Source organism: Sus scrofa, chromosome 13 (genome assembly GCF_054392235.1).
Source record: "Sus scrofa isolate SSC_HxYL_T2T_F1_AM1 chromosome 13, Sscrofa_HxYL_maternal_Yorkshire_Landrace_v2.0, whole genome shotgun sequence".
NCBI classification, from domain to species: Eukaryota; Metazoa; Chordata; class Mammalia; order Artiodactyla; family Suidae; genus Sus; species Sus scrofa.
In genome coordinates, this window is record NC_139395.1 from 41,591,907 (window position 1) to 41,612,470 (window position 20,564).

General features: G+C 41.7%; 1 protein-coding gene and 1 long non-coding RNA gene across 6 annotated transcripts in view; one reads left to right on the forward strand and one right to left on the reverse strand.

Moving 5' to 3' along the window:
* ANO10 (anoctamin 10) overlaps positions 1-20,564 on the reverse strand; it is a 274,985-nt gene that overhangs the window by 111,815 nt on the left and 142,606 nt on the right. The gene's annotated exons all lie outside the window — the stretch shown is intronic.
* LOC146397281 (uncharacterized) lies at positions 1,935-9,733 on the forward strand. Its single transcript, XR_014822927.1, has 2 exons — positions 1,935-2,637; positions 2,685-9,733. It is a non-coding gene; the product is annotated as an uncharacterized LOC146397281 (long non-coding RNA).

Genomic DNA, 20,564 nt, shown 5'->3' on the forward strand with positions numbered 1-20,564 from the left:
CTGAAAACAAAAGCAGCTTTCCAGTACGTCTGGGACCATGTCACCATAAGTAAAATTTTGTGACTGGCAACTGGGTTTCTTAATACTGAATAAGGTTTATACTAAAAAGTTCCATTTAGGAGTTCCCACCAAGGCATAGTGGGTTAAAAATCCAACTGCAGCAGCTTGAATTGCTTGCAGAGGTGCTGGTTCAAACCCCGGCCCAATGCAGTGGGTTAAAGGATCCGGTATTGCTGCAGCTGCAGCTCGGATTCTATATGCTGCTAGTGCGACCATTAAAAAAAAAAAAAAAATGAATTAAAAGTGCCATTTATATGCTGCTAGTGCGACCATTAAAAAAAAAATGAATTAGAAGTGCCATTTATAGTTGAAAACAAATACAGTTAAATCCAATGTGTCTGGTAATTTCTATAAAATGTTCAATACCGGGTCCCTGGTCAGAATAAAATTCTCTCTCACATCATTTTTTCTAGGAAAACTCAGAATTGAATTAAAACTGCCTTAATCACCAGAGTATTTTTCCCTGTTTAGCCTGAGGGCTGCCTACTGGCTGGATTCCCTCAACATTATGTCATCAGCTGACTGATTGAGGAACAAGTGTCTTTCCTGCGACGTCGTCATCTCCAAGGGTTTACTCCTGTACCGGTGACACCCCACATTATGCCACATCAAAGCCCTTTACTTGAGGTATGCTTCAAAGCCTCACTCAGCCTCTCACCCATCAGGACTAAGATAAGCCATTTCCTTCGTGTACTCTTTTCAGTCAATCGTTTGCAGGTCATAGAACCAAAACATCGTCATGTTGTGACAGATATTCCAGGATAGCAGGTGATACACACACACAGGCCAGATGCCAGCCAGTGGGATCTGCTTCAATCTGGCCATTACTCATTACAGTTTTCACATCTTTTATTTACTTTTATCAAAAGAATATCCCTCAGGGCAGAGGTTATACCTTTTTTAATTCCTTCCATAGGGCCAGGATATTATGAATATGCAAAATAGGGACAAAAGATACTCGTAGAACAAATGAATTTTGTTTCAATTTGTAGCACAGATGGATGTACCTTGTTTCTCAAAAGAACTAAAAAAGGTAAAGAATTTAAGACGTATGTAATTAAAGAAAAAAAGAAAAACATTCCCTCCATTTTATGTTGAATAAAACATATAAGACACAGTGTTCCTGCAAAACTGCAATTTAATACACTTAACCATATGCTTGTTAATCCCCAACTTTTAAAAAAGAGAAAATGCTCTTACAGTATTATTTAGACCTTAATTGCCACAACCCTTTGATAATGCTATATTTATCCCAGAAATGACAACTCCTTTCTCTAAGTTGCTCAGGCCAAACTTGGGGGATCCAACCTTGAGGTCCTGCTTTTGTTACACCCCTCCTGCAACCTATTATACCTATTATCAAATTCTTTTGGCTTTGCCTTGAAAATATATCCAGAACCCAACCACTTCTGCCACCCTGACATTTACTACTCCACCTGAGGACTCCACTGCCTTTGCCCTTATCCCATCATTGTCACCAAAGCAGTCAGAATGACCCCATTAACACAGAAGTCCGATCACCCAGCCCCTGCTCAGACTCTTCAGAGGCTCTCGAAGCACTAGAATTACTCCAAAGTTGTGCCCTTGACCTGAAAAGCCTGACATGATCTGCCTTCCCGCTCCCTTTGCTCTATTTCTGGACTCATGTCCTTCTACTCTTTCCCATGCTCACTCCGATCTCTGCTTGTCTTGAACACCCAGGCCCACGCCCACCACTGGTCCTATTCCAGATCCTGACTCAGTGTCACCCTCTCTGCACAGCCTTCTCAGACCAGACGCCCTACAACTGCAAGACCACCCCCATCATGACATTCCAACCTGCCTGCCTCACTTCATCTTTCCTCTTAGCACCTACCGCTTATACACACTGCATATTTTATTTACTTACTCATTATCTATCTTCCCCCTACAATATTCTCCATGAGGGCAGATATTTTTCTTCTTTTTTGTTTGCTGCTCTACCATCTCTGTCAAGAAAAATGTCTGGCATTGAGTAGGTGCTAATAAATCCTTACTGAATTACCTGAATGAGTTACAATTCCTACTTATTGGGAGAGTCTAGGAGTCACCTCAATTTCATAAGAAGACAAAATAGGTCAGTGCATTTTTGGCTAAGAGACTTGAGGCTGTTACCTTTCACCAAGAGTTGATGAACTTGTTTCTCTCTGCATCCCTTCTGCCTCTTACCAGAGTCCGGATAAAGTAGGAAAAAAAAGAGATGAGGGCTTTCCTTGAAATGCTTTTTGAGGCAGACAGCATGGGTATTATAGTCCCCCAGCCCTGCTTTACAGGGGGGAGGAACAGGGGTGCAGTGAGGCTCAGGCCCAACTGCAGTTGTGGGGCTCAGGGGGACCAGGTATACTCCTTGCCCAAGCTGCTTCCCCAGGCAGCCCCACACACAGACAGTCAAGGTCATGAAGGAACTCACCGTGAGCCCTGCTATCGCTGGCCCCTGCGAGGTTGACACTGCCTGGACATCTTCACAGCTAAGGCTGAGCCCTTTACAAAGGGCCTGTGGAAATGAGACATCGCAAACCTCCGATGGTGCCTGCAGCATAGAGGGTCACTGCTGGCTGGGTGGCCAGGGACACTCAGGAAAGGCCTGTCTCTAGATCCCAATGGAGACAATGAATAAACAAACCTAGGGATCTCCTCTGCGGTTCTAGGAACCATTCTGGCACTATTAACTGTGAGAAAAATGAAATGCCACCAGTACATGGGTCTGGTTTTGAAAAGAAAGGGAAGGGTCTAGAGTTAGCATGTGAATACTGAAGAAATACACAATTACCAACAAATGCTTACACACAATGTGGTCACAAAAGGAGAAAACATTCTAGATGTCTGTAGAGGGTAGGAAAAAAATGTAAAGGTACTTATATAAGAATAACAGAAATAAATTACAGTTTGAATATTTCACAATATTTTTCACAGCCAAGAAAAAGTTTCTGATGCTTAAGAGAGAACAAAAGTTGGGGGGGGGGGGGAGAAGGAAGACAATAAAAAAGACTAAAAATAATTTTAAGATAAAAATGGTTTAATCCTACTGAAGGTACTTCTCCCTATTTTTCAAAAGAGACCAAACATCAAAAAGTGAGGAAGACGACCTTATCAAAATTGAAAAGTTTTGTTCTTGTGAAAACTTATGTGAATCTACAGACAGGGAGACTATATCTGCTAACCATGCATTCAACAAAGGACTACTTTCTAAGGAAAGAATATTTAAAACTCAACTGTTGAAAAAAAGAAATCCAGTTAGAAAATGGGCAAGAGACATGAACAGACATTTCACTGAAGAGGATACAGAGATGGCAAACAAGCACCTGAAAAGATGTTCAACATCATTAGCTATCAGAAAAATGCAAATTAAAACCAAGACAAGGTATCAATACAAACCCATGAAGACGGCTAAAATAAAAATCAGTGATGACACCACTGTGGCAAGGATGTGAAGAAACTGATCATTCACGTGTTGTTGGTGGGAATGTAAAATGCTACAGCCACTCTGAAAAACAGGTTGGCAATTTCTTATAAAACAGAACATGCAATGACCATATAGCCCAGCATTATTGCTCCTGGACATTTATGCAGAAAAATGAAAGCTTATGTTCACTTAAAACCTGTAAAAGAGTGTTCATGGAAGCTTTATTCGTGGTAGCCCTAAACTGGAATCAGCCCAGATGTCCTTCCATGGGTAAATGGTTAAACAAGCTGTGGCGCATCCATACTGTGAAAAACTACTCAACAAGAAAAAGGAACAGCTATTTATGCACATAATAACTTGGCTGAATCTCAAGGGAATGGTGCTGAGTGAAAAAAGCCAATTTCAAAAGGATATGTACTGTATGAACTGAATGACTTAATTTACATAACTTTTTTAAGAGACAAAATTCTATAAATGGAGAACAAACTGGCAGTTGCCAGGGGTAAGAGATGGAGAGAGTGGTGGGAGGGGAGGGAGGTGGGTATGGTTATGAAAAGATGAGATTCTTGTGGTGACGGAACTGATCTGCACCTTAACTGTGATGGTGGACAGAAAAACCGACACAGGTGATAAAATTGTATAGAACTAAACACACACACACACACACACACACACACGTGAGCACAAATAAAACTGGGGACATCTGAACAAGATCAGTGGGTTGTCTCCATGTCAATGTCCTGACTGGTGACATGGCTCTGCAGTTCTACAGAATGTTACCATTGGAGGAAACGAGGCAAGAGTACATGGGATCTCTGTGTATTACTTCTTACAACTGCATGCAAATCTGCAATCATCTTAATAAAAATGTCAATAAAAAATCATTAAGTCATCACCTTGATATGGACTGATTAGGCATCTTCTTCCAAGTGCCTGGGACCTAGTTAAGTTTGTCACTGTGTGCAAGAAAAAAGCTTGTAGAGTTGGAAAATGTACTTGATTCAATTGACAGTTAACGACACCTACCAGACTTACATAAAAGCTCCCCAGTAATCCTACTAAGTCAGCTAGAATTTACATTCTGCATGCTATTCATATCTCCAGCTAGACTGGGAAAAAAAAAAAAAAAGGTTATCTTTTTAAATAGTAGGACACCATCATATTAAGTTACAATCATACTGTTTTCAAGGTGATGAAAATTAACATCGTGTTTATCCCACTTCACGGTTTAATTGCTAAACCAAATTAAATTGTTATAAGCAAGAATGACAGTTTGATTGTGACCAATGAGTGAATTTTTATAAGGAACATTCAAAATTTCATGATCACCTTAATGATTTCACTTTTAAATACTACAGCTTTAAGTGATACAAAGACAGTTAATGCAAAGAGTTGATGGCAATAAAATAATGGAGCACAATATGCACAAAATAAAGAGTATTATTATATTTCCAACATAATTTACTTATACATTATGGCCCTTTAGCTTTTTTTATACTGCTTCTCTAGTAATACAAATTCAATTTTTTTAAACTCATAAAATATTGTCCATGTATCAATCTACTGATTTGACAGTATCTGAAAAATCTCAGAAAAATGTTCTAACAAGCTCCTAGCCCTAGACTGACATTCCCAATTCTATTTAGTCTGAGAATGGAGTCTGCACAATCTCTTCCATATTAAATTACTAACATCTAATCCCTATCTCTGCCTGAAAATAATATTTCATAAAATAACCCTAAGCACCTCTCTGCACATGTAAATCATGACTGTGGGCACACACAGAGAGGATTTTGCTCAGGTCTCTTAGCATCACCGGCCTTCATTTCCAGGCTGCCAGCTTAGCTTCCATTTGCAGTTTTAGGATGTGAAGCCTGAACTGGCCCTGAGAGCCAAGATTATCAGAGAAGCTCATGTCTGCAGAATGACAAGAACATGATCTGCAGGCTTCTCTGAGGGAGGAAATGCCTTCTTGAACTCAGAAACCTCTCATGAACTGTGGGGGGGCCCCTCACAGTGCCCGTGGGGGTCAGGGCACTGCCCCCTCCAAGGTGTGCTCCCGGGCAGCACAGGCACATGGCAGTGAGGACCGTGGTACAAGGGCTCAACCCTAAGAAGCACACTCTTGTCACATAATTCCAGGGGTCACAAGCTCTGACTGTGCTTTCCTTAAAGAACAGCACAGACTGTGAGCTGGGGTGGGAGTGGGGAGAAGGGTGAGAGCCCCTGAGGGGAGGACAGGACAAGCGGCAGAGGGGAGGGCTGCAGCCCACGGCCCCTCACTTCTGCGGGTGCCTGAGCCTACCAGACCTCCTGCTGGCTTCCTGCATCTGGGTTCTATCATCCAACTAACAGGCATCTTCTGGAAGGGGGCCGCCCTCTCACTGTTTCATATTTTCCAGCATTGATCACAGCTCTGGGCACACGTCAGGAGCCAGACCAGACACTACAGAGAACCCTGGATCTGGCCCTTTTCATTGAATGAACATAATATAACACCAGGTAGTGTTCTACATACTTTAAAAATATTGACTTCTCTTTATCCCTATGTTGTAAGGGTGGTAAATTTTAACATGCATTATTTTACAGATCAGAAAGGAGGGACAAAGACGTTCGGTACACTGTCCACAGTTACAGAGTGTGAGTGGATCACAAAGCTAGCAGTGGAGGCAGTGAGCAGTGGGAAGGTTCTGGACATATCCTGAAGAAAAGGAGACAAATTTTGGGATTTGGGGTTGGAGTGAGATGAATCAAGGATGATTCCAAGGTTTTGGGCCTTAGCAACCAGGAAGACAGAGCTGCCATTTACGGAAATGGGAGAGATTTTATTTTCATTCTTCTTACACATTTACCTTTATTGAAAATATCATTAAAAAATATACCCTTAACTTCCTAAAAATACACTGATGGGCAACTTTCACTTCCACTGAGACCAAATAACCCTCCCACCTGAAACAACAACTGTAATATTATGAAACAACAGTCTTCAGAACACTGGATGTCAGGCAACATCCAGATGTTTCAGAACAACACTGAAGCAAGGGGAGCATGCAGTCACTCGAGCTTCCTAGAGAGTGTCCAGGATTCAGTGTGGGGAGGGGAGCCCAGGTGGAGGCCAGCAGACTCCCGGAGTTAGGGTGAGAGTCCAGGGAGAACACGGCACCAACTGTCTGCGGGATGGGCACAGAAGAGGAGAGCATTGCACACAGAACGTGACACCTGGAGAGGCCTGCAGCCTGCATCTCCCCAAGTATTCAGTGGACAACTGAGCAGCACGTGCATGGGAGGAAGGTCCAGGGAAGCAACATCCAAATGGGCTAGGTGGAGAACAGTGTGTGCTGCTCACACAGCATTTGGAATGGTGTCTGTTGCCCACCAGCCAGACGAGAAGCCCTAACTCACGAGTCATCACACAGGGTACTCACAGGTCCCAATTCAGTACTGGGAAATAATTAAGAAGGAGAAGGGAAACAGAAGTATATGACTGTGTGGGTCTCACACTGTAGAGCACACTGTGTATCTCTTGATATACTGGAGACTGTGGTAAAATAAAGCTGTGGCCTATATGCCCTAATTAACCACTGCAGTAAACCAAAGAGTTGTGACTATTAATTCCAGCAAAGGAGAAAAATATGCAGTCATACACATACACCCAAACCTCTATGAATTCATAAGGCAGAAAAGGGAACAAATAGCAGATGGGGCAAAGAGTATATAAACGGCAAGATGGCAGACTTAAATCGAACCATATCAACAACCAGGTTAAATGTAAATGCTATAACATCCCAATTAAAAGGCAGGGATTATGAAATTGGATCAAAGCATAAGACCTAGTCATCTGCTGCCGAAAAAAAACACCCTTAAATATAGAGAGACAGAAATAAGTTAAAAGTAAAAGGATTTTTAAAAAAAAAAACTGGGATACCATGCTGACACTAGTCCAAAGAAAGCCAGTTACTATATTAATGTCAGATAAAGCAGATTTCAAAACAAACAACGGTAGGGATTAAAAGGTTATATTATAAAAATAAAGGGGTCAGTGAAGAAGACCAAAAAAATGTGCCTAGAAAATGACCTTCAAATAAAAAAAAAAATGCAAAAAGTGATAGAACTACAAAGAGAAACAGGAAAACACAAAATTGTAATAGGAAATTTCAAAACTGTTCTCAAAAACTGATAGACGAGGTAGACAGAAAATCAGCAAGGGTAGAGACCATCAGCACCTGGACCTACTGGATGTTCACAGTCTGTTCTTCCCAACTGCAGCAGCATACAGCTTCCTTTCAGGTGCACACGGAAGATTGACCAAGCTAGCGTATTTTAAGTCTCAATCATTGAATAAGTATCAATCAATTTAAAAAGATTCAAATCAGACAAAGTGTTTTCTCTGACTAGAATGGTATTAAATTAGAAATCAGTAGCAAAAGATCGCTGGAAAATCCCCCAAACATCTGGAAACTAAATAGCACACTTCTAAATAGGCTATGGGTCAAAGAAGAAATCAAAAGGAAAATTAGAAAATGTTTTGAACTGAGTGAAAATGAAAATGACACTTGCCAGAATCAGTGGGATATCACTAAAGCACAATTTAGGAGGAAACTTAGCTTCCATCTTGGAGAAACTAGAAAGACAAGAACAAATTAACCCCAAAGTAAACAGACAAAACAATAAAGAAGAGAGCACAAATCAAAGAAACAGAAACAGGCAAAGCACACAGAAAATCAGTGAAAACTAAAGTCTTATTGAGCTTTTAGAAGATCAGTAAAGTTGATAAATTTCTAGCCAGATTGATGAGGAAAAGAAGATACAAATCACCAATCTCAGGAATAAGAGAGAGACATCCTGGCGATGGGAAAAAAGTGAAAGCATGCAGCTCAGGGGCTGCAGCTGAAGCTATGCTTTCATCTTAGAATCAGGGGAACACTGCCTGGGACATGTGTTATGGGAGCACATTAATTAAACCTCCACCCTAAATGGGGAGACCAGGGAAAACGGAACTGGTCCATGAAAGACAACAGGGTCTATGACAAGCAGGAGCTGGATGGGAGAAAAATCCCAGACAGAGGAAACTCCAGGTAGAGACAAAGAGTCAGGAAAATACAAAATGCAGCTCTGCCTGTGGTGTGGTGTGCATGCTGAGAGGCTGTGATGATGGGACAGCGGTGATGGGACAAGGCAGGGAGCGAGAGGAAGATTACAGGGGACCTTAACTCCCCTGCTGATGAGGCTGGACTTCATTTTACAAGAAAGGGAAACAAACAAGAGCTTTTCTGGTTCTAAGTGACACAGTCAGAACTGTGCTTTGCAAACACCAGCCCGCAGAGGAAGAAACTGAAGTCAAGGACAGCAGCTAAGTGCCCACTGAACGGACCCCAGCGAGGCACCACAGCAGGGGCCTGGTGCCAGGTGGCCAGTGCCTCAGAAAGGAGGAGACTGATGGAGGGGTTTCTGGGGGCAGGACCAGCAGGTGGGCGACAAAGAAATCTCCAACAGAAGAAAGGAAAACTAAAAAATGTTTCATGGTTTCAAAGTGAGTCACCATGACGATAATGATCTTAGCTGCTGAAAGAGAAAAATCCAGTGAGAGAAGAAGGCATGAGAGTGGGGTCCCAGAGGAAGCAGAGTGCTGTGCTCTCCCCTGAACGGCTGTGGCTGTGTTGCGTGTGGAAGGGCCGTGGGGAGATGCCCTCAGACAGCCAGAGGCCAGACTGGCAAACAGGGCACAGATTTACGAGGCGGCTGCACAGACAGGACAGCTAAGCCACAAGAGCAGCTACCGCGCTCTAATTACATCAAGCCCAGGCCTCGGCAGGAATTAACTCCCTAATACATCTTTTCCAGTTTTCAATCTAATTTCTTCTGAAGATTCAACATTTCACACAAAACCATTTTACTGAATGTCAAGATACATAACTGTCATAAACATTCCAACATTTTAATGCTAAAGCAAATTGTGACCTGGCTCTGTATTAGCAGTATTTACTTGTGGTTAGGTTAATTAGCCCCATTTATGTCTCCTGCAGAGCTTCTCAAACATCTATGGTAAAGGGTCAATTTTTTTTTTTTCTTTTTTTGGTTGCCCTGTGGCATATGGAGTTCCCAGGCCAGGGATCAGATCTGAGCTGCAGTTGTGCCCTATGCCAAAGCTGCAGCAACACCAGACCCTTACCTCCCTGTGTTCAAACCTGGGGGTTGAACCTGTAGTCTGGTGCTACAGAGACACCACCAATCCCACTGTGCCACAGCGGAAACTCCCCGAAGGGCTATGCATTATGGACATATCTATGGTCCATACCCCACCCCCACCCCCAGACCAACCAAATCCACATGTTGAAGCCCTAATCCCCAGTGTGATTGTATTTGAAGACAAGGCTCACAGGGAGGTAATCAGGGTTAAATGAGGTTCAGAAGGGTGGGGCCCTGATATGACAGTACTGGTGTGCCTATAAGAGACACCAGAGAGCTCTCTCTTTCTCTGCATGCACACAAAGAGGTCATGGGAGCACAAAGGGAGATGGCAGTCACCGGCAAGCCAAAGGACGTGGCCTCAGAATGGAGTCTACCTTACTGACACCGTGAACTTGGACTTCCCAGCCTCCAGGATGGGGAGAAATTCATTCTGTAGTTTAGCCACCTAGTCTGTGGTTTTGGGTTATATAGCCAGAGCAGACTAATCCATACTGCATGTGACCAAAATGAGCTTGCATGACACACAGTCAGTTGACCACGCAAGTTGAATACTACTCTAATTGGTCTATATCTTATTCAAACAAGATGAGCCCCACTGATTAAAGGTAGCCACAAGGTCAAAATGCCTTAGAAATTTCTAAATGCTTACCCTCTGTTTCTGTGCTTATCTCACCGTGGGCTAGTACCAAACATTTTGTGGACTAACACCAGCCTACAGACCATGCTTCAACTATCACTAATTTATATATAGTCCTCCTGTGATTTTTTTAATGTAATATTTAACAAAACAATATAACTCGAAATAAAGGCATGGATTCTAAGCACATTAGAAACCAGATGTATGCTGTGGGGTGAGGAGAATAACAGAGGGGCTCAGGATTCTCTCACATCATATCTAAGCGAGATCCCTCAAGACACTGCAGAATTCAGGCTCCTAAAAATGAACACCACTAAGCCTAGTTTACGATGCTCCTTGAATTCTATTTCTCTTTAGCTCTTCATCAGTCTCTGTAATCATATCCACACAGCACATTACAATTTGATTACCAACTCACAGCCGGAGTATTACTTCTTCTTCAACTGACAATACATATATCAAACTCACAAAACAGGTGCCCTCAAGAGACTCTGACTAGAGGGATGAGTGAATTAACTTCCAAGATCCTGATGATGACACAAGGACCCTCTGGTCCCAGTGCAGAGATGTCCAACTTTCTATGGCCATTCCAGAGGATCTTTGATGGAATCTAATTCATACTTTTGGTTTTTATTCTGAACCACTCTTGGTTTGTTAGTTTGTTTTTTCCTATGAGGTTTGTTCATCTTCAAAACCTTCAGATAGCCTCTCTACCACAAATGGAAATCATCCTTTCCATTCAGAGGAAACAGGCCAGAAATCAGAAGTGATCATCATGAGCTCAGGCTTGCATCATGCCTTAGCACACATGTAGGTACATGGGATTACAGATGTATTTTTTTGCGAGCAGGAAGGCTGTGAAAAACTGTGCTGGCTGAATTTTACTCTTTTTTTTACGTCCAAAGAAAACATAATTGAATGTTAATGTTCTTACTTACTATAACTGTAGGGATTTTTTCTTATAATTCTTAGTTCTTCAAACTGTAGGACTCAATGAGGGAGAGCCAACATGGAGAAAAAAATCAAAACTGTAAAGACCCCAAAGAATAACCAGTGGCAACCTCTAGTAACAGAGATGGCTTGCTGTTCACCCAAATAATCTCCTCTTCCTTCTGGGCACACAGTTGGACCACAACTCCCAGCCTTCCAGGGGTCTTGTGGTCTCCTAACGGCTGTGGCTGATTTTCACAGCCAGTAGAATCTGAGCAGAAATGATGAGTGGTCCATAAAAACCCTCTCTCTTGCCATCCTACATGGGGCCCTCCTCCCCAGCTCCCACATTTAGGTCATTGGTCCATTTTGAGTTGATTATTGTATATGGTATTAGGTAGGGCTTCCACTTCATATTTTTGTGTGTAGATAGCCGCTGTTCCAGCACTGCTCTTTAAAAAGACTATTCTTTCCCTCCTTGAATTGTCGTGGCACTCCTGTCAAAAATCAACTGACCATAAATGTGAGGGCTTACTTCTTGACTCTCAGTTCTACTCCATTTATCTATATATCCATTCTTATGTCAGTATCATGCATACTGTATGATACTTGACTACTGTAGCTTTAGAGAAAGTTTTGGAATCGGAAAGTATGAATCCTCATGCTTTGTTCTTCTTTTTCAAGATTGTTTTAACTAGGAGTTCCTGTTGTGGCGCGGTGGTTAACGAATCCGACTAGGAACCATGAGGTTGAGGGTTCGGTCCCTGCCCTTGCTCAGTGGGTTAACGATCCGGCGTTGCCGTGAGCTGTGGTGTAGGTCGCAGACGCGGCTCGGATCCTGCGTTGCTGTGGCTCTTGCGTAGGCCGGCGGCTACAGCTCCGATTCGACCCCTAGCCTGAGAACCTCCATATGCCGCGGGAGTGGCCCAAAGAAATAGCAAAAAGACAAAAAAAAAAAAAGATTGTTTTAGCTATACTGGGTCACTTGCATTTCCATATGAATTTCAGGATCAATTTCTGCAAATATGTTAGCTGGGATTTTACTAAGGATTGTGCTGAATCTATAGACCAATTTGGGGAGTAGCGCCATCTTAACAGTATTAAGTCTTCCATTTTGTTCTTTTTTATGATATGATAAATGTAATTGTGTTCTTAATTTCATTCTTGGTTTGTTCATGCTACTGTATAGAAACACAATTACACTGTTTTTGTATTCTGTATCCTTGTTGAATTCATTTAGTAGTCCTAATAGTTTTTTAAGTGGATTCCTTAGGAATTTCTATTTACTAGATCATGTCATCTGCAAATAGATAATCTTTCATTACTAAGCATGATGTTAACTGTAGGTTTTGCATAGCAACTCTTTTTTCAGCTTGAGGAAAAGGGATAAATTTTTAAATGCTGCCAACTGTCAAGCCTTGCATAGTATTTACAGGGGAACTTTGTGTTTGAGAGCTGGGCCTGGCCATAAAATGATATATAGTAGAGAACCCATAAGCTTACTTCTAGGAAAAATGCCAATTACAGAAATGGATTTAGCTGATCAAGATGCTCTGGACACAGCTGAGAAAGTCAAGAAGCTCTATACCCATGAAAACATGCTGAACGATAAAGGAAATGAAAATCCAAACCACACAGAGGTGCCACTTCACATTCACTAGGATGACTATTATTTAAAAAAAACAACAACAACAAAAAAAAACCCCAGAAAATCAGTGTTGGTGAGGATGTGGAGAAATCGGAATCCTTGTGCCCTGCTGGTAGGAATGTAAAATGATATAGCTGATGTGGAAAACCATTTGATGGTTTCCCAAAAAACTCAACAAAGAATTACCATGTCATCCAGCAATTCCACTCCTATGTATAATACTCAAAGAGGAACTGAACCCAGGGACTCAAACTTGTGTGCTGATGTTCACTGCAGCATAATTTACAATTATGCTAAATGAAATAAGCCAGACAAAAAAGGAGAAGTAATTATACAAGTTCATTTATATGAAATGGCTAGAAATGGCAACTTCACAGAGACAGAATATAGAGGCCAGGTTAGGAGAGACTGGGTGAGAGGAGACTAGGGGGTTACCGCTTATTGGATATAGAGTTTCTGCTCAGGGTGATTAAAAAAAAAAATTTGGAAACCAAGAGTGGTGATAGATGCATAACACTGTGAATGTAATTCAATATCACTAAATCGAACACTTTAAATGGCAAATTTTGTTATAAAGATCTCACCACAATAAAATACACACATACATATTTTTAAAAATTAGGTCCACAGCTGAGTATACACACACTTCAACATCTCTAAAACCACAGCAATGTTTCGGTGTTCTTTTCTAGGGAAAGTCCTATGACCTTAATCATGTCACTGCATACACAGCACAAGCTCCTCTTATTCAGTACGTGACTATTCCCTTATGCGCAAGCCAAGAGCTTTATAAAATTCTCATGCACTAGAGATATGTCACTGTCATTATATAAATAACAGCATTCTGGCCTTTGTCCTCGAAGGCAGTGATGCTGGAAATCTACCCGAGTCAAGCAGGGTTCTTATTTGTAAGCCGCAAACACTAATTCTGTTTTACTTGGGCAAAGAAAGGTTTGTAAAAAGGATATCAGGCAGCTCACATACCCTTCAAATGGTCTTAAAAAACAGGGTTGGCTGCCGCAGAGCCAGGTGCCATGCCCACAATCACACACAGAGCTTACCCAGTAAGGATGCCAGGGCTACACCTGCAAGGCATACACAGAACACGCCCCACGACAGCCACTGCCTCGGCCTCCTTGCCCACAGTGGGTTCTGCACAGTACCTGCTTCATGGGGTCACTAGCTTTCAACTCGAAGTTTGGAGTGGCAAGATTATAACTGGCTGAATACAGATCATGTTCAGGCTCCAGAAGCAAAAGAGGCCAGGAAGGCAGCAGCTGGCACCCCCTGCTTTGAGAGTCAGAAGGGGCCTCTGCCTCACAAGGTCAGGGGTTCTCTGGACATAGGAAGAGCGTTTAGAAACTTGATGATCAAAGAAAATGACATGTTCCCTGCACTGAGCCTTCAGGCTAACCAATGTGCAAAATGAACAATTTAAGCTAAACATGCCTGCAATGAGTTCCCAGCAGAGGAAGAAGCACCACCTAAAATATTAAGCAAGCAAGAGCTCTGTCCTTTTGAGGAGTCACGAGGAGCTGATTATGTGGTAAGGAAAGCGGTGGGGAAGGGCTGCAAGGCTCCAACAAAGGCCTGCAAAACTCAATCTGACTTGAATACTAAAGACGTAGAGAGCCAGGGAAGGCTTTTAAGGAGAGAATAAGATCAGGTTTGTGTTTAGGATAATCATTTAGCAGCAGAGTGGGGTGGAGAGCCCCAAGCCGGGATGCACTTAAGATTCTGGCAAGAAATGGCAAGGGCCTGCTCCAAGGCTGTGTACGAGGCATTGCATGGACAGGGCTTGAGTCTGGATGAAACAACTGTAGATGTGTAGCCGTTTCATCCTGGGGAGTGGGGGTGTTAACTGCCACCTTCTGGTTGAGTCTAGTGGATGTGACATGAGCATGGTCGTGGATGGCCGACTGTGAGAGCGGGATGACATGCCAGTGGAGGCAGTCTGGCTGCAGATACCCAGCATTGCTGGAGCAAAGTGAAGTCACAGGGAAGACTGCTCACCTGGGCAACAGTGGGTGCCATGGGGCTGACACGTCCCCAGAGTGCAGAGGAGGGAGAAGAGGAAGGGGACGAATCCAAAAAAGAAGCCCTGTAAGAAGGTACAGAAGGAAGAGCCAAAGAGGTGGGAAGAAAACCAGGAGACCAATCTCTCAGAGCCAAGAATGAATTTCTAGAATGAAGTGAGTCATGCGCCTCAAACAAGCGCTGAGCGTGGATCCCACTGAGTCATCCTCCCAGGCTTCTGGTCGAGCAGTTCTCCACATAGATAATGATAAAACACCACATTTCTGTACTGGCTATGTGAGCATGCTTCTAATTGGAAGGACATTTTCTACCCAGTTTGAAGACCTGGGTTCTTGTGGGGCTAGGGTGGGGGAGAATCCAAAGAAAATTTCAAGAAGCGGTTCTATCAAGTTTCTCAGTCAGCACTCCAACTCCCTTCACCCCATCCTTTTCCAAGGGGGTTCTAAGTTGTGACTTTAGTGTAGTTCTAGCACCTGTAGTCCACACATACCACTTACCTAGTATGGCTGCAGTTTTTCTGGAGCCATAGAGACCAGGAAGGTCTCCCCAAGACACATCTTTTCTTCTCCAAGTGCCCTGGGCACTGCCCAGGTGCATCACTTGGGCCAAGGGAGAAGGGGGGAGAAAAGGAAGCATGGATTCCCCATGCAGGCGGTTCACAGACGTGGGTTTCTAGCTCATCAAACTGCCCACTGGGCTCCTCCTGCCTGTGTCACAAATACTCAAGACTCTGCGGGACCAGAAGCAAATTCAGGACTTTCTGCCAAAATACAGTCAGTCCTCTTGGAGCATCCCATCTCAGTGCCAGGTGCTCCACCCAATACCCAAGCTGGAAACCTTAGGTCACTCCTGACATCCCCACTCCCCTGACGCACTCCACATCCTGCAAGTCCCTAAGACCTCTGAATACTGCTTTCCACACGGGCCTCTCCAGAAGAGCTGCTGCCTGCCCTAGTCCAAGCTCCCAAGATCCCTTCCCAGACCCCTGCAGGGGTAATTCATTTTCACTCCTAACCCTCGGAAACATTCTCCATCGGAACACGAGACCCATCCTCCACTCTGCACCTCAGCCTTTTCTATCCATCTGGGTGACATTTGGTGCCTTGTAGACATACTAGGTAAAGCTCCAAGAGGCCAAAGACCCAGCCTGCCTCTGCTCAGGGCCTGGCACAAGGTGTAGAAGCACTGTCATCTGCTAGGTGAATGTCCTTCAGGGGACATGGTCAGAGGCCAATGAACTTGCTCTCTCTCCAATACCACATAGCACTGTAACACAACTGGTGAGGAGGAACTAATGTAAAGGGAGTAGAGTTATTAAGTAGGAAAAGATGTTTTGTCTCCTCTTCTTTCCCAGTTTCTAAAATAAACCTGTAAGTGGTAGGGGAGCAGAGCTGACACACTTAGGAAGAGCAGAGGCCCACTGATCAAATTTGCTCCTCTTCAGTCAAACTTTTGTTCTTCTATTTTCAATATCAAAATGCCAGCTATAATATTTGGAGAAATTTATTGGAGGCTGGTTCCTCCAAATCTCAGGTTGTCTGGAAACCATTCCTTTCAAATCCCAGGATCTGCCGCCTCTATAATGTGCCAACATCATCTCTGTGCTTTGGAGTTATTTATTTTGTTTGTTTTGCAACAGAGTTATCACTTCTGGTTGCAAATGACAACATTCAATATACTCTAGCATATTCGCATAATATAGTTAGAAAGTATTAAATTAAAAAAGTTACTGAAATCAGCATATTTAAGGAAATAAAACCAATCGAATGATGAAACCCATGAAGCTTTAAAAAGGCTGCCAACTTATCTCTTCAGTCAGGGGTATGACTACCATATGGAGTGCAACAGTATCTTTCCTGTTTTAGACTGACTTTCAGAATTAGCAACATACTAATTGTCTTGTTCAGTCACCAAATCTTTAAATATCTTCCTATTTTATTAATCTCTCTAATTAACTATCATCTTGACAATTTCTTCCCTGGCTTTAGAGATGCAGTGTTTATGATTACTTTTTTATTGCTTGACATGGTGCCTCTGCAGGGCGCTGCAGCTCACTGCAGCCACATGGAAGCATCAGAGTGCACAGCAACGTGGTGGTTCTAGCTGATGAACAAATCAGAGGGGAAAGCTGCTGAAAAGCACCGTCATTGGGAAGCAATTTCAAAGGACTGAGATAACTGGAGAAATTATACTGAGAGAACAGTGCATGCTGCCATTTATACAAAATTTAAAAAGAGTCAAAACTAACTGGCAGCAGAAGTCAGGGAAGTGGGTCCTTTTGGTTGGTGGTGAGTGAAAATGGCAGAAAGGGGCTTTTGGTACAAGGTTCTATGTCTTATGAATATATTCACTTCCAGAAACTCCAGCTTGACACTCATAACCAGTAAGTATACATACATTATAACTGAACAAAAAGCTCTGTAAAATAGTCTGAATATTAACTTAAAATATTCTACAAATATTATAGAATGTAGCATCTATATTCTTATTTCAGTTCTGCCTTAAGCAGTGATTAATAGCAGAGGTCCCTTAAATTCTCTTAGAGTCTATAATTATTTCTAACTTGCCTTTTGACTTCAACAATAGTGGAAAACAGAATACGTTTATAAAATACAAACATAACTACATACAATGGATATAATATACGCACATATGCACAACCCATGCTGCTCTTTAGTGGGGCTTGGGCAAAGTTACAAAAGATTTAAGTCACAAATTTAGAGACTCCTCTAAGTGTAATGAATTTCTGGGAAATTTTTTCATATTTTGTTCAGTGGCTATATATTTGTAAAAATTCAATTTAAAAATGCCCCTTATCCAATTAAATGACTCTAACATGCACAGCATGTTCCTTATAGATGATACATTAGATACATCATATTATGATATATTAGATATGTTATATTAATAAGAATAGATTTTGTAGTGAATTAAGTATGAAATAGAATAAATATAGTGATAATCTAAACACAAAATATGCTGTAAACTTAACAGAAAATGAAGTATTCTTCTTTAGTTCATAAATGAATTATCATAGAATAAAACCATCCTAAAATATCAAAATAAATTTGATTTTTTTCTAGATATAAAATATTATTATGGAATTCTGGGTTCTCATAGGATAATAGGGCCATGCAAATCCAAATCTTTCCATACATCATCCAAAAACAACAACAAAGAGTTCCCTACTGGTCTAGTGGTTAGGATATGGTGCAATCCCTGGTCTGGCAACTGAGATCCCATATCAAGCCACTGCATGCAGCGACCAAAAACAAACAAACAAAAAAACCCAAAATAAAACCGATTGGTGAGGAGAAAACAAATGAAAACATGCCTACAACATAACTAGCAGATAGGGAATGCTGAGAACTTCATGATACAAGAAAAACAAGGAAACACTCAAATCTAGGAAGACCAACTCCAGAGCTCATATTTATGTGAGAAGTCAAGTCAGGGACTTTGAAAATAGGCGGAAAGAAAGAGTTCTAATGGTGTTGGAACACAGATAAAATCACCCCCAGAAAGAGAAGTTTCCATTGTGAGTGAGGAACCACTGAAACCAAGTCAGGGATCTGGTGCATCAGAGGTTTCCTGGAGAATCAAAAAGATGGGGCTTGAAAATGAACAGCACCAGAGATGTAGTCTCAGGAAGGCACTATTGCTGGGAGAAAGATTGTATAGAGGATCAGGCATCCACGTAAGCCAGTGATTAGGGGAAAGAAGATTTACTTAAAAGGTAGAAATCATGGTCCTGCAAAAATACTCCAGAGCAATAGTCACACTTCTCACAACAAAAAACAAGGTTCACATCTAAAAAAATTAGCATTTGTATGATATTAATTTTTCCAACCCAGGAGCATGGAATATCTTTCCATTTCTTTGAATCCTCTTTAATATCCTCGATTAATGTTTTATAGTACTCAGCATATAAGTATTTCACCTCCTTGGTCAGGTTTATTCCTAGGTATTTAATTTGGGGAGGGGGGGGAATTTTAAAAGGTATTGTATTTTTGTATTCCTTTTTTAATATTTTATTGTTAGTATACAGAAATGCAACTGATTTCTGAATATTAATCTTGTATCCTGCTACTTTGCTGAATTCGTTGATCAGTTCGAGTTCTTTTTGTGCAGAGTCCTTAGGGTTTTCTATGTATAGTATCATGTCATCTGAATACAGTGACAATTTTACCTCTTCTTTTCAAGGGCTTAATCTCTAAAATATACAAACAACTTATACAACTCAACAACAAAAAAACCAACAACCCAATCGCAAAATGGGCAAAAGACCTGAATAGACATTTCTCCAAAGAAGATATATAGATGGTCAACAGGCACATGAAAAAAGGCTCAATATCACTAATTATTAGATAAATGCAAATCAAAACTACTATGAGGTACCACCTCACACCTGTCGGAATGGCCATCATTAACAAGTCAACAAATAACAAATGCTGGAGAGGGTGTGGAGAAAAGGGTATCCTCCTACACTGTTGGTAGGAATGTAAATTGGTATAACCACTATGGAAAACAGTATGGAGGTATCTCAGAAAAGTAAATATAGAACTATCATATGACCCAGTAATCCAACTCTTGGGCATATATCCAGACAAAATTTTCCTTGAAAAAGATACATGCATCCCTGTGTTCACTGCAGCACTATTCACAATAGCCAAAACACATAGACAACCTAAATGTCCATCAACGGATGAATGGATTAAGAGGATGTGGTATATGTACACAATGGAATACTACTCAGCCATAAAAAAGAACAAAATAATGCCAGCGAAGCAACATGAAGACTCTCAGACTAAGTGAAGTAAGTCAGAAAGAGATAGGCAAATATCACTTACATCTGGAATCTAATACAAAGCACAAACAAACCTTTCTACAGAAAAGAAACACATGGACTTGGAGAAAAGTCTTGTGTTCACCAAGGGGGAGGGGAAAAGAGTGGGATGGACTGGGAGTCTGGGGTTAATAGATGCAAACTATTGCATTTCAAATGGATAAGCAGTGAGATCCTGCTATATAGCACAGGGAACTATATCTAGTCACTTGTGATGGAACATGATGGAGGATAATGTGAGAAAAAGAATGTCTGTGTGTGTGTGTGTGTGTGTGTGTGTGTGTGTATGGCAGGGTCACTTTCCTGTACAGTAGAAAATTGACAGCACAGTGTAAACCAACTATAATGGAAAAAATAAAAATCATTTAAAAATAAATAAATAAATAATTAAAAATGGCATTTAGAGTTCCATAATGGCTCACTGGTAATGAACCCAAGCAGTATCCATGAGGACATGGGTTTGATCCCTGGCCTCGCTCAGTGGGTTAAGGATCCAGTGCTGCTGTGAGCTATGGTGTAGGTTGCAGACATGGCTTGGATCACGCATTGCTGTGGCTTGGTGTAAGCTAGCAGCTATAGCTCTGATTCGACCCCTAGCCTGGGAACTTCCACATGCCATTGATGCAGCTCTAAAAAGACAAAAAAATAAAAATAAAAAATGGCATTTTACCAAATCAGGGAAAGAGAGCACTCTCAAATTAAGGAACTGAGTAAGCCACTCAATCCTCTTATCCTTGTCAACTAGTACTAACACAGCTAGTCCAAGAAAATTATTCATTTCAAAGTAAACAAAAAA